At 39.1% G+C, this 14,571-nt stretch overlaps 1 non-coding gene and 1 pseudogene across 1 annotated transcript; both read right to left on the reverse strand.

Moving 5' to 3' along the window:
- Nucleotides 1–7,006: 7,006 nt before the first annotated feature.
- On the reverse strand, nt 7,007–8,911 carry LOC104666987 (annotated as a pseudogene).
- Nucleotides 8,912–10,467: 1,556 nt separating this feature from the next.
- LOC115896734 lies at nt 10,468–10,631 on the reverse strand. Its single transcript, XR_004056629.1, has one exon. It is a non-coding gene; the product is annotated as a U1 spliceosomal RNA (small nuclear RNA).
- Between the last annotated feature and the right edge of the window lie 3,940 nt (nt 10,632–14,571).

Consider the following 14,571-nt stretch of genomic DNA (forward strand, 5'->3'; position numbering starts at 1 on the left):
GGTCAAGGGATGACCTATATCAAGGAACTAGCACTAAGGTTCCAGTTCAAAGTGCTGGTAGTACATAGAAATAATTGGAAGTCACTTTTTTTTTTTTTTTTTTTTTTTTTTTTTTTTTTTTTTTTTTTTTTTTTTTTTTGAGGCAGAGTCTTGCTCTGTAGCGCAGACTGGAGTGCAGTGGCACAATCTCGGCTCACTGCAAGCTCCGCCTCCCGGGTTCACGCCATTCTCCTACCTCAGCCTCCCCAGTAGCTGGGACTACAGGCGCCCGCCACCATACCTGGATAATTTTTTGTATTTTTAGTAGAGACGAGGTTTCACTGTTTTAGCCAGGACGATCTGAATCTGCTAACCTCGTGATCCACCAGTATCGGCCCCCAAAGTGCTGGGATTACAGGCGTGAGCCACCGCGCCCGGCTGGAAGTTACCTTGTTTTGACTGAAACATAGTCATAATTTTGTGAAATAATTGAATGGCTTATGTGGTAGGACTAAATATGTTACATTCCAACAAGATACAATATGACTATAGAAGTCAACTTGGATCTCATTCATAGGAGTGAATTTAAATTTGTCTACTTAGAAACTTAAAAAGAGCATGCAGCAAGCTGATTTCAACAAGGGCTTCTGAAAAGTATCTTTAATATATCTCCTTTGTGGAAGATAACTGAAAAGAAAATATTATAGAAGCTTCTCCTGATTCCAAATTCTTCCCCAATCCCGGTGACTTCAGCAGTAGCATATGACTGCTTCTCCTTAACTTGTACAGCATTCCTTAAGTCTCAATCCAAAATTGTCCATCTTCAGATCTTTCATTTTCAGATTTAATGTCAGTAGTATTTTAGACATTTTCACAAATGATACCAATTGAGTAATGTACTAGAATGTAATTTATATTTTTGTTTTTGCTGGTGCTGCTTGAGGCTGAATAGCATAGTGGGGATGTGTGAGTTTTAACGTAGACAAATGTGGGTGTGAAATCTCAGACTTTCATTTACTATCTGTAATAATAAAGGAGAATTGCACTTTGGGCAATTCTCCTTGCTTCTTTAAGCTCCAGTATCTCCATCTGTAAAATGGGGTTAATATTTATTTCTTAAAGTTGTTGTGCAGATTACATAATATATTTTAACTTCCTGATACCAGCTAAGCCATTGGTTCTCAAGCAGTAATTTGCAAAAGAATCAGTTTAAAAGCTTGATTAAAAAAAAAAAAATTACTGCATTCAGAAGTGCTGATTCAAAAGATCTGGGGAGGGGTCTGAGAATCCACAACCTATTAACCTCAACACCTCAGGTACTACTAATTCAAGTGTTTTAAAGCATGTACACACTTTAAGAAACACTATATTAGGCTCTTAATGGATGTTAATTCCCTTTTATTTTCCTTGCAGTAAACTTACTAACAAAGTATAGAAATTTGATGCTGGTATCAGACATTATCCCAAACCAGCAGTTACGCTGGAACTTCATCAATTATCTCAAAGTCCCAACTCTATTTCGCCATCGATAGCTGACCACCTCACACTGCTAATACTCAGAGAAAATAGAAACCATCAGACAGTGCCAAAACTATAAACTGATTCCTTCTTTATTCATCTAGTGAATGAATGTTTGTTGAATGCCTAATACATACCAGGCACAGCTCTAAGGCAGCTGTCAGCAAACTATGCCCTATGGGCCAAATTCTATCTGTTGCCTATATTTATAAAGTTGTATTGAAACAGAGTCATGTTCATTTGCTTATATGGTTTATAGCTGCCTTTGTACTAATAGCAGAGTTGAGGGCTTATTATAAATTCTGCATGGCCCTCTGTCTTAGTCAAATCAGGCTGCTGTAACGAAAGTACTATAGATTGTGTGAGACTTATGAACAATAAAAATTTATTTCCCACAGTTCTGGAGTCTGCAAAGACCAACATCAAGACGCTAGCAGATTCAGTGTCTGGTAAGGGCCTCTTCTTAATAGAAGGTACCTTCTAGCTATGTGCTCACATGGTGCAAGGGGCAAACAAGCTCCCTGGAGCCCCTTTGATAAGGGCACTAATCCCATATGAGGGCAGAGCTTTCATAATCTAGTCATCTCCCAAAGGCTCTACTTCTTAATACCATCACCTAGGGGCTTAGAATTCAACATAGGGATTCGGGCAAACATAAATATTCAGACCATCATATCCTAAAAGCCTGAAATATTAACTCTTTGGCTCTTTCAGAACAGTTTCTTAATCCCTAATCTAGAGACAGACTTTTGGACATGATTTCCCTTATTAGATCCTTATTTCTTACCTGATACCCCGAAACATCTAGCTTTTCCTCTTCTCTTCAAGAAGCACCAATATTGTAACCTTGAAACTTTCTCTTCTACCTTAGTAATCAGCAAAAAAAGTATTAAAAAATGTAGTGTTTGGAGGGGAAATTTCAAGTTTCTCTGTGTATTTCATTAGATAATGACTTAAGTAAATATAAAGTCATGTCAGTTTGGATACTTTACACCAAAAACTAACTTTGGTTAATGTATGCAGAAGATGGAATTAGTTGGAAGTATATTTATTAGCTAAATTCAGAATAAGCCAGAGTCCAGAGATCCAAGTCAGGAACCTGGGCAAACCCTGGAGTTTTAAACTGCAGAAATTTCTTAGCCATGGAGTTCAGATATCAAGATAATGAACAGCTGAACTGTTATATATTCAGTCCATGTATCATTCCCTTCAAAATTCAAAGTCCTAGGATAAAGTGTTTGAAGAGCATGTTGGATCCAGGTCTGTTCCCTAAAGATAAGCAGGGCACCTTGATTTCCTCCCCACAAAAATTGCCTTTGACGGCAAAGAGAAAATTCTCCAGAAAAGAAAGCAGGGTGTTATTGAAAAGGGTCACAATTTAAATAGACAAAAAACAAGCAAATGCTGAAAAATGATCTGTTGGGAAAGGAGAGGTAGAGGCTTAAATTATGTTCCCAAAATCCACTTCAGGCTTAGATTGAAAGGATGATAAGAGATCTGAAACGAAGACTTTTTCAAGAAAATTGCCCTTTACATTCAGATGATACCAGATTTCATTTAAACCTTGGCTGTTTCAGTTTTGCCTTTCCACAAGTTCTGCTAATCAATTTCTCATATTCTCCAGCTTCTGTATGACTTTTAGAATAGTTATTTTAACCGTGAGCCTGTCATGATGTTCATTATGCTACCCCACCCCTTCATACTGATAGGGTCCTCGAAGGTAGGGGTGATGGTCCAAATACTGACGATGTCTATCATCAATCATTTTTTTCCTAATTCCCCTTCTGATCAAGATACATGATCCCTACCTAGGGATATTAAATATTTTAAAAGGTAAGTTTGATTTTGATTTATTTAACAGATGCTTAGTTATTTAATGTGTGCCAAGTATCATCTGAGTCCTTTAGCCCTTTGCAACTTTGTAGATGAAGAAGCTGAGCATAAGAAGTTTCATGGGCCCAGCGCGGTAGCTCACACCTATAATCCCAGCACTTTGGGAGGCCAAGGCGGGTAGATCACCTGAGGTCAGGAGTTTGAGGCCAGCCTGGCCAACATGGTGAAACCTTGCCTCTACTAAAAATACAAAAATGAGTCAGACGTGGTGGAGCGTGCCTGTAATCCCAGCTACTCGGGAGGCTGAGGCACGAGAATTGCTTGAAACTGGGAGGTGGAGGTTGCATTGAGCCGAGATCACACCACTGTTCTCTCTCCAGCCTGGGCGACAGAGCAAGACTCCATCTCAAAAAAACAAAAAAAGTAGTTTCATGTAACTTGGCCAGGCACGATGGCTCATGCATGTAATCCCAGCACTTTGAGAGGCTGAGGCAGGTGGATCACCTGAGGTCAGGAGTTCGAGACCAACCTAATCAACCTGGTGAAAACCCCGTCTCTACTGAAAACACAAAAATTAGCTGGGCGTGGTGGTGGGCCCCTGTAATCGCAGCTACTTAGGAGGCTGAGGTGGGAGAATCTCTTGAACTCAGGAGGCTTGTGAAGTTTGCAGTGAGCCAAGACTGGCCGCTGTACTCCAGCCTGGGCAACAAAGTGAGACTCTGTCTCAAAAAAAAAAAAAAAAAAAAGAAAAAAAAAGAAAGTTTCATGTAACTTAACATCTTCTCTGATATGGCTAATAAGTGACACAGCGGGTATTTTAATCCAGGCTCTGAAATTTGTTTATCCCCCAAACCATGTTTCCCTCAAACATTACAAAATTAATTGATCCACAAAAGAATTGGAGACATGACATTGACCTTATTAGCAGCTAAAGATCATTAACAGTTTAATTCTCTGGAGCTCAGCTTTGTGGAATTTTATATAGCAAATTTGGAGTACAAAATCCATTATCTGCTAATTACCAATATCTACTCATGCCTGACTCAGTTAAGTGAGTCTGCCTCTTCACTTTTTCATTTATTTATGCAAGCGTGTGTAGAAAGTGCTGTATTCAGGCAGTCTTCAAGATGCTGGAGATACCAAGAGGCATAAGTTTATGATATCAGAAGAGGTGTGTCTAATCTGGACCTGAGGGTCTCAAGGAGAGGGTCTTGGAAAAGAAACCTGTATATTCCATGGAAGTGGATTATGTAGGGAAGAGGGTGGTGATTAGGGGAGAGCTGGCTCCTGGAGTGGGGATATTGTGCCTAGATCCCAAGGCAGGAAGCTGCATGTTGAGTACAGCTATCACATAGGAAGTGTCTGAGACTGGAGTCTAAACTTCAACTCTCTAATTTGGTATCACTCGCCACCTATTGATATTTAAGTTTAAATTCATTAAATAAAGTACTATAAAAATTAAGGTCTCAGTTGCACTAGCCATATTTAATTGCTCAATAGTTACCTGTGGCTAATGGACACCATACTGGACAGTGCAGATATACAGCAATTCCATCATCCAAGAAAGTTCTGTTTGGATAGCACTGCTCTAGAGTACTGAGCCTAGGGTACTGTTTAGAAATGTTAATTTTTAAGTTAAACTTACAAGTAATGGAAAAAAAAAATCTCTGGGGATTGGACTTGGGAATCTGAACATTGTAACATGTCTGCACATAATTCTGATTGGAAACCTGATATGTAAACCATAATAGAGGGTGCAGTGACTGATTAAAGTGGTGGGAGAGGCAGAGATAGTTCAAAAAGAGCCTTTGAATATTAAACTAAGAGACCAGGATTTAAATAGAAACATGAAGAGATCATTTGAAAGGAAAGAAGGAAGAAATTTCTATTAGATTAGCACCCTCCAAACATTTCTCCATTCTGTTGCTAGAATGGTCTTCACAAAACTCAGACCTCCTCTTGTCAACAACTTTCCCCTGGTCAGTCTTTCTGTTGCTTTTAGCTAATAACCAAAATCTCTGACGTGACCTGCAGACATTACTATCTCAAGGATCTTTTAGAACCCTGATTCTCCCCTTCTCCCAACTGTATCATGAACCTGGGCAGTGATCTCAAACTTCTGTCACTTTCCTTTCAAAGATAAAAAATCATTGTGTGTAGCTGTCCATCAGGCTGTAGGCTTCCTGAAGTCCAAGTCTGTCTCATTGTCTGCCCAGTACCCAGCAGAATGTCTAACTCATAATAGTTCATAACAGGTATTTCACAAATATTCAGGTATAGTCACAAAATGAATGGATCCACAGAGATTCTCAGTGAAGATCTCTCATTGGTCTTTTCTTAAATCTGTGAGCTGCAGTTTGATTTTTCTGTCAAAAAGCAGAATGAAATTCACCAGGAAGCTCATCTGTCCAAAAGAAAAGCATCTGATAAACTCTGGGCTAGCTCTTACGGAAATGTCAGTTCTCTGAAGATAAATTCTTGAAAAGGTTGTCTTATACAGCTATCCCCTTTTCACCTAATTCCACTATAATGCAGCAGCTTTAATGCAGTAATATCAATTATTATTATAAATGGCATCAAATTTCAAATTCTATGTTAAATCTCTACTTTGCCCTCTTTTATTACTCAGGATCTGGATGATCACTAACTACACCAGTAACTTCTTTCTCTATACGCTTCTGTCCTAGGTGAACCATACAATTTTGAATTTTGTTACAATACACTTCATCACCCTTAGACTATCCATGTGTGTCTGCCTGACCTTCCCATGCTGATGTGAGCAGGCAGGAATGCAGTAAGTCATTCCCTGATGTTAATGAACTGCTTTGCTTTCTTCAGAAAACTCTTCAATTACCTAACCTCCCTGCAACAGATAGGACAGCCAAGCTCTGAAATAGCCTCAGACTACCCTACTAATGTTCTGCTTTAGTCAAGTGAATCTTTTCACCATCTCTAATACCTTCCACATCTTCGCTCATTGTGATTGCCCATATACTTCATTCACTCCTTCCTTTTCACCTAGCTTCCACTCTTCCTTTAAGATGAAGCTTCTTTGTGAAACCTACTAGTGACTCTAGTCACTAGTGGTGTGTCTTAACTCAGGTTTTCAAACGTAGCATCTAAGATTGAGATTCTTGTAAAACTAATTTAATAAGGGTATGCTCTCTACAGATGAGGAGTAAGAGGAGTTAAGGAAGGAAGCAAGACAGAACAAGAGAGGAAAGGTAAGCAAATATGTGGTACCTACCTAAAGATTAGCTTCTAGATTAGCTTCCTAGAGATTAGCTTCTACTTTATCCCACAGGAAGCTGCTGAATATGAATTTTATCACAGAGCTGTTTCTTCCTTGAGCAAGGGTCAACCTTTCGTGCCCTACTGTCAGTGAGTTATGCGTCACTGGTTTTGGTGGGAACCCAGGGTATAAACACTTTGTTTAAGATAGTTTCCTTTGACCTAAGGCAATCCTCTACAGAATTCTCCTAGAATCGTTCTCAGAGCAGCTAGGGGACAGGGGAACAACCAGTGAAGAAAATCTGGGTGAGGCACCACTCTAACTTTTTTTTGACAGCTTGCTATACTTTAATGTATAATACTCAATTCAAGGTACAAGACAATTGCATCTAACATTGTTATAAATAAAAGAGACATCAGATCAGTTATTAAGGGCTTCAGAACATCAAGGGCCCCAGTTATGAGCAGCATCTTCATAACCTCCATGTTTAACATGTTTATTTTCTGGGCATAATTTAATAAGATCATCAATTTGAAGAATGGTAACTGCAGCTTCTGTTGCAAATTTCAAACTCTTTAACTATAGTTGGTTCAAACACCCTTGCTTGTTTGTTGTGTCTAGGTTTACCGCTGCTCAAATCAAGACCAATTCATTTTAGATTTTTACGTTCTGGGTTAACTTGAGCCTCATTATGAAAAGCTCTTAAACTGTGCAACCAGATCTGTGGAGTTCTGGGCAGCATTAACTGTCAGTGTATTAGGAATAAGAAGAAGAGGTCTTGCAAACTCTGCAATAGCAAGCTGTTCCTGAGACCCCATGCTGGCTTCATAGTTTTCAGGGTCTATGGAAAAGGCTGCTTCTACAGCACTCCCAGCTAATGTCATGGATTTTGACTCCAAAACATTGTTCACTCTGCAAAGAGCATCATGTAGAGTGCTCCATCTCATCACATATGAAATCATTTGCCCCACGTAAGATAATTGATGCAGATGCACAAGCCTTACTGGTTTTGATTAAGATCAGCTTATCATCACAAATTCTTTCCTGTACCACTTCTTCCATGTGTGCCAACATTGCAATTTCAAAAGTTTCTTCACCCTTCAAATTGGCCAGGGTTGACAGAATAGTCCCTCCAGAAGCTTTAGCAATGGATTTAAGGTCCCTTTTTAGAGCTCTTCTAGTTGCCATAGCCCCAGCCTCTACAAATTACTTTGACACATATCATCAATTCCACCAGCTATTAGAATAATATTGGCATCAGTTGCCAGGATCTTCGGAATTCTCTCCTTGATAGTATCTGATTCTCTCTGTCTAATTTGGTCCAGTTTTTCAGGGTCTGTAATGACCAGCTGTACATCAAGTATATTAGTCCATTCTCACACTGTTATAAAGAACTGCCCAGACTGGGTAATTAATAAAGGAAAGGGGTTTAATTGACTGACAGTTTTACAGGGTTTGGGAGACCTCAGGAACTTACAATCCTGGCTGAAGAGGAAGGAAACATGTCCTTCTTCACATGGCAGCAGAAAGGAGAAGTGCAGAGGGAAAGGGGGAACAGCTCCTTATAAAACCATCAGATCTTGTCAGAACTCACTATCATGAGAACAGCATGGAGTCCCTCCCCCAACACGTGGGAATTACAATTTGGATTGCAATTCAATGTGAGATTTGGTTGGGGACACAGAGCCAGACCATATCACAAAACTTCGTTTTTGTTTTTTACAGGCTAAAGTTAAGGCAAGCAATTTTCGCATTAACAATTCTTTTGGGCATGTCCTGGGATCCCACCACACAGCTGAGTGCATAGCCACTGACCAGCATACTCTCCATCTGACTTCTTGCATAGACTTTCAGAATATTAGCAGAATTGACTGGATAGCAAGGCTGGCCTCTTAATATCTGTGTATGTAATAAACAAGTAAAACATCTACTACTGTATTAGTAAAGAAATCACCATTTATTCCAATGATTTTGGAAGATATCCATGTCTCAGTGGCATTAATCAGGACATCTCTTCCCAGTTCATCTGTGTTAATAATTAGGTTTTAACTGATATAACACAGGGCTTCCCACTGAGGTAGTTCCATCTCCAACTTCTTTGTCTTGCAGATCAGTCATCTCACAAAGAACTTTAGCTACAAGATTGTTCTACCTCCAGTAACTTCAGGATGGCTGCACCATCATTAGTAATGGTTACATCACCAACATTTTATCCAAGCCAGTTGGACCAAGAGAACTTTTCACAGTATTGGCAATTGAAGTTTAAGCCATAACATTCTGGGAGCGGACCACCTCCCCAGGGCTGCGGTCTCGGTCCCTGAACATGGACAAAGGCCCCTCTATCTTCATCGCAGGGGTATACATCAACTTCCACTCACACACATTATGCACCTCGGCCAACCAGCGACCACAGCAGTGATGCGTGGAGCCAACCCGAGTGACACTGCAGGGACTGCTGTGTAACACCGCTCCACCAGCTTCCCAGCTTCCCAGCTTCCCCGCTTCCCCCACACCTGGCCGTGGGACGTGGCAGGAAGGCTAGTGTGAATTTTTAACTTGGGCAAAAATTTGTTTTTGGAGGGTATGGGAGGGGGGAAACTAAGACACTGCAATGCTTCATGGTTCTCCAAAGGACCAGTGTATAAAGAGATGTGCAATATATCCACAGTATCAACATTTTATGGGAGGAGGGAATAAATAGGGGGAAAGAAGTCTGAAAGTTCCTTAGGGGGGTAATGATGGAAAAAAAAAAAAAAAGGTTGAGAAACACTGCAATATGGGATGCAGTCTGTTTGTTCTCTGAAGTAGTAATGCATTGATTGATTTCTACATCAACTGATTGTACATGTGCTATTTGTTTTGTATTTCCCTCAGTGCATAGTACATCAGCATATAACAGTTAATAGTAGTGGTCCCCTACTTGTGGAATTTATATATAGCAGCTGTCCCAGGTCATGAAAGAAATTCCACCTGGATCTGTTTATTTCCTTCTTGAATAGAATACAAGACTTTCCTCTTCATGTTCTCAACTCCATCCAAAATGTTTAAGTACAAAACTCTCAATTCCCGAAGTTGGAGGTTACAATGCGCTATGATCGCTCCACTGCATTCCAGCCTGGGCAACAGAGTGAGACTCTGTCTCTAAAAAATAAAAATAAATAAAAAGTAGAAAATAGAAAATAAAAATAAAACTCTCAGTTTAGGGTTTAAAAATATTTGATGTTGGTGATCAATCAACTTTATCCATTCTAATATACTTCCTGAAAAGTCAGTCTTTCTTTCCTTTCCCAATTCCTCTGTCTGTTTCTCTCCAGTTCTCATTTGTTTCCCCATTTCCCCTCTTTCTACCAGCTTCCAGTGTGACTTAATCTTTCCGATCTGAAAATCTGGCCCTGTAAATTTGCATCTGCTGATTATTGAGATATATCTTTCAGCTCTAACCCCACCTTTCTACATTTGAATTGTGATGCTGGTTCTTGGACTCTTTCAACCATTGTCTCCCCTTTGTTGGATGTCTCCCAGTTCAGCTCTACCTAAAGAGGGTACACAGAAGGGATGCTGAGGGTAGGCAGAAGGAAAAGACATGTGTTCCTTGCTATGTGCTGGCTGCTCCCATCAGGTTCACCACAGCAAAGCAGTTCATCTGAGCAGTGGCAGTGGATCTGGCTTCCAATTTTTCCACACTCATGTAACTAACCTCATTGTACCCTTTAGAGACACCAGCACTGACGGCCGCATGTTACCTCCAACAGGAGTCTGAGTCCCAGCTCTGTTAAGCCCCTTTCCCAAGTACCTGTTCCAACCACTTCACTTTGTTCCTCCGGCATTTACTAGATCTGGGTCACCTCCATGCTTCTTTTTTTTTTTTTTTTTTTTTTTTTTTTTTTTTTTTTTTTTTTAAAAGGCAGGGGAAAGCGCGAACGCAGTCCCCCACTACCACAAATTATGCAGTCGAGTTTCCCACATTTGGGGAAATCGCAGGGGTCAGCACATCCGGAGTGCAATGGATAAGCCTCGCCCTGGGAAAACCACCTTCGTGATCATGGTATCTCCCCTGCCAGGTAAGTATTCCATGCTTCTTTTTTTGGCCTTTTCAGCTCCGAATTCCTTAAATTCTCTCTGTTAAAATAACTGCTAAGATTTCTGTGCTTTTGACTAGACTCTAGGCCCCAAATGCTATATGCTGCTCTTGGTCCAAGATTTCTCTGATTCTTTGTTTTTACTTTGTAAAAACTAGAGGATGAGGGGACACTTGTTTCAGGGTACCTGAGAGAAAAAACTGATGAGAATGGAAATACACAAAAAGCAGAGTCATACTTTTGGGATCTAGACCACAGAATTATGTAAATAACTAATAGTATAATATTTCTACTGAATTTCTGTACTGGGTTGAATTGTGTCCACCAAAACATATGCTGAAGTCATAATCTTTGGTATCTATGAATATGGCATTTTTTGGAAATAGGGTCTCTGCAGATGAATCATGTTAAGGTGAGGTCATACTGTGTTAAGGTGGGCCCTAACATAATGATGAGTATTCTCCTGACAGAATGGAAACTGGGACACAAAGACAGAGGCATATAAAGAGATGGCCATATGACAGTCAAGGCAGAGACTGATTTCATCTAAAAGCCAAGGAACACCAAGAATTGTCAGCAGCCACTAGAAGGTAGGAGAAGGGCAAGGGAGAATCCTCCTTTAGAGCCTCCAGAGAAAGCATGGCCCTGCCAATAACTTGATTTCAAAACTGTGAGAGAATAAATTTCCATCGTTGGAAGGCACCAAGTTTCTGGTAATATGTTACATGAGCCCTACTAAACTAATACAATTTCCAACTTCCAAAAAGAAAGAAACATCATTAAAGCATTTGTTCCTTATTTATGTGTTTGGTTTCAATATGTCTCTGCAAATAAACTACTTTGTTTAATTTAGGAAGCAATTTTCACTTCCACAAGAATGACAGTGAGGATGGCAAAGCCTGCCTTTGTCTTGGTTTTGAATGAATGATTCCTAATCATTATAAAATTTAAATAAAGGTTTTTCTGGTCTAAGCTTTTACATCTTGGCATTATGTGCTCTTATGCAGTTCCTTAATCATTAGTACTGAAAAGGTACTGAACTGTTTATTCACAACCCACAGAAACAATACAATGTATTATTTACACCAGGCAGACAGACACGAACTCTTTTTTATTTTGCCAGTTACTTATATTTATTTTTAAACAAATTATTAGAAAAATCACAATTAATATAGCAATGACCTCCTATTACTTTTGCTATTTTCCCTTACCTAATGGACTCTTTTGGGAATAATAAGGCAAGAAGAATTTTGACCTTAAAAGCCAGAGAGAAGCTATGTTCTCAAAGTACTTTGCCGTGTTAATTAATGGCAAAACTTTGGGAATTTCCATTTCCGTCCAACCAAACTTAAAATATCTGAAAACCAATTATTTCAATCAGATCCTTAATTAGAACTGGGACAAACATGTATTCCACGCAGTATACCTAGGTTATTATGTGGTCAGTCCACCCACCCCACTTCTTCCTAGCTGTAAATCCACTTGGGTTCTAGCCCTTGTTTTAAGTTGACCTGTTGAAGCATCATTGCCTTTGTTCTTCCACTAGCTTTGCTGATGAGTGTGCTGGAATGGTAGTGAACAACAACCTTGTCCATGAAGACCATCGCAAAACATCTTTGTCCAGAGCAATATTTTGGGAATGTGTTTTCATTTAAATGCCTCCATCTTTCCATTTTCTCTTTTTCACTTTCATTAAGGCCATGGCCACAAGCCTGCTAACATTCAAGTAAAAGTCACAGATGTCTCAACTCTTTGTCTTCTCAGACCTCCTCTATCTGTCTACCCTCACCCTGGATGTTGTCCAGCCTCCTAAAAAGGAAGGCAAGTCAGCCTTCTTTATGATTCTTTGTGACACTATTTTTTGTTTTATTCTTTCCTTTTTGTGGGAGGAGAAGCATCACAGTGTAGTAACTAAGGACTTTGAAGAAAAGTGAAAAGATGGGTTTAAACTTTAGACTCTGCCATTTATTAGTGGTGTGTCCTCAAACAAATTATTGAAACTTCCACAAAACTCATTGTCCTTAGGTACAAAAGAGAAACATTACTTTATCCTTGAGGTTATTTTTGAGGATTAATGTGACAATATATATAAGGTTCTAAGTGCTTTTGATATAATAAGTAACAAAAGAATTTTTGCACCTGTCATTGCTTGCTTCATATTTAGCCATAGTCACATTTATATTAGACTCAAGTAAACTTTGGCACATCCTGTATTTCAGTGGGCCCTAATAGTAAATCTCAGGGTAAATGAATACCCAATTTTGTTCCATAGATTATAGCATATTCATGCAAGGGCACTGTCAGTATATGGGAAATGAAAGAACTTTCTATGCATGGAACAACTAATAATTATAGTAGATTAAATGCTAGTTGTTAAAACACACTGTATCTATACAACAGACAAATGAGAGGGAAAATTAAAACTAAATATATTTAATGAGACACATAGCCATCTTCTGCTCATCTTAGTTGTCAGTGTGTTTTTTATTTTATTTTGTTTTTTCCTGTAAAGCAGTAAAGATGTTGCATTTTGCTCTGGAAATTAAACCGAGAGAGGCAAAATTTGTTTTTTCCTCTGAGAAATATTGCAGATTATTGTGTTCCATGAATAGTATAATTACTTCCATAATGACAGAAGACTAAACAGTCACAGGTGTTGGGTTTTGCATTGCAAACTGTGGGTGAAGCCATCGTTAACGGCTTTGTTCTCAGTGTCACGAAAAACAGGCATCACTGTGTGCCTCATAGTTGCCAATACTACAGGGTATTTCATAGAGTCGGACTCTCAAACATCTTGAACCAACAATTCCTAGAAGAGGCTACCCATTTTACAATGTAATTTTTATCATGTCCTTCTCTCCCTCAGCCACAGACCTGACATGAGCAGCAAGTGTCCAGAACTGCAGGACTCTCCTTGAAAGGCACATCTAGCGAGGAGTCTTCACTGTCAAATGTCTCCTCCTATAATGCACTTTCTAAGACTTCCTATACATACACTAAAATAAGACTGGGTCCTCCTTTATGTATGCCTACCCTCCCTCTTCTTCCCACAAATTTGCCATGCATCATGTCCCTTCTGCAGTGATCAGAGAGAAGCAGTGGAGTCAAGCGTGACTTCAATAGTTTTGATCTGAACAGATGAAGGATTAGTTGTCACTAATTTATATGGGGAAGAATGCACAAGAAGCAGGTTTGGAGATAGGGGATGAAGGCAGTCAAATAAAGGGAGTTTTATTATTATGTTTGAAACATCTATTATGCATCCATATGAAAATGTCAAGCAAATAGTTGAATATGAGACTCTAGAGTTCCTGGGAGAGGCCAGGGATAGAGATAGACATGTGGTAGTTGCCAGTATACAGATGGTATTTGAAGCCATGAGACCAGATGCAATGGCCAATGGAGTTAGGATATATGGAAAAGAGAGTACAAATAACTCACTTTTGTGACAACAACAATAAGATGTGAAAGAAATGAGAAGAAGTAAGTGAATCTGTTTGCTACTCTTGGCTAAATATTCGAAGATTTACTAATCATTTTAATGGGACACGTTTGCTCAATCCCAGTACCATGTTTCACTTCTTTGTGAGAAGTAAATGAACCTCTAATAATTTAGTAATCAGAATGGAATAGAGCAAGTCAGCCATGACAGGAACTGTACGGAGGAAAAAAGGGACCAGTGTCCCATGATCTGAATTCCAACCTTTAATCAGATCATTAGACTATGTTCCATTATTGTCTTTAAAAAGCAAATAACTTTGTCACTTAAAAATCCCTCTCTTTCTGTCTTAATCATTTCAGGTTCAGTTGTCCTAAAAATATACTTACGAGGTTGAATTATTGAACCTAAACATAGTAATTTTTATTTATTTCCTATAGATTTTATACTGATGGATTTAACTCATCATTAGTCAAGCAAGATATTTTTTA

The sequence above is a fragment of the Rhinopithecus roxellana genome, chromosome 3, assembly GCF_007565055.1.
Source record: "Rhinopithecus roxellana isolate Shanxi Qingling chromosome 3, ASM756505v1, whole genome shotgun sequence".
Taxonomy (NCBI): domain Eukaryota; kingdom Metazoa; phylum Chordata; class Mammalia; order Primates; family Cercopithecidae; genus Rhinopithecus; species Rhinopithecus roxellana.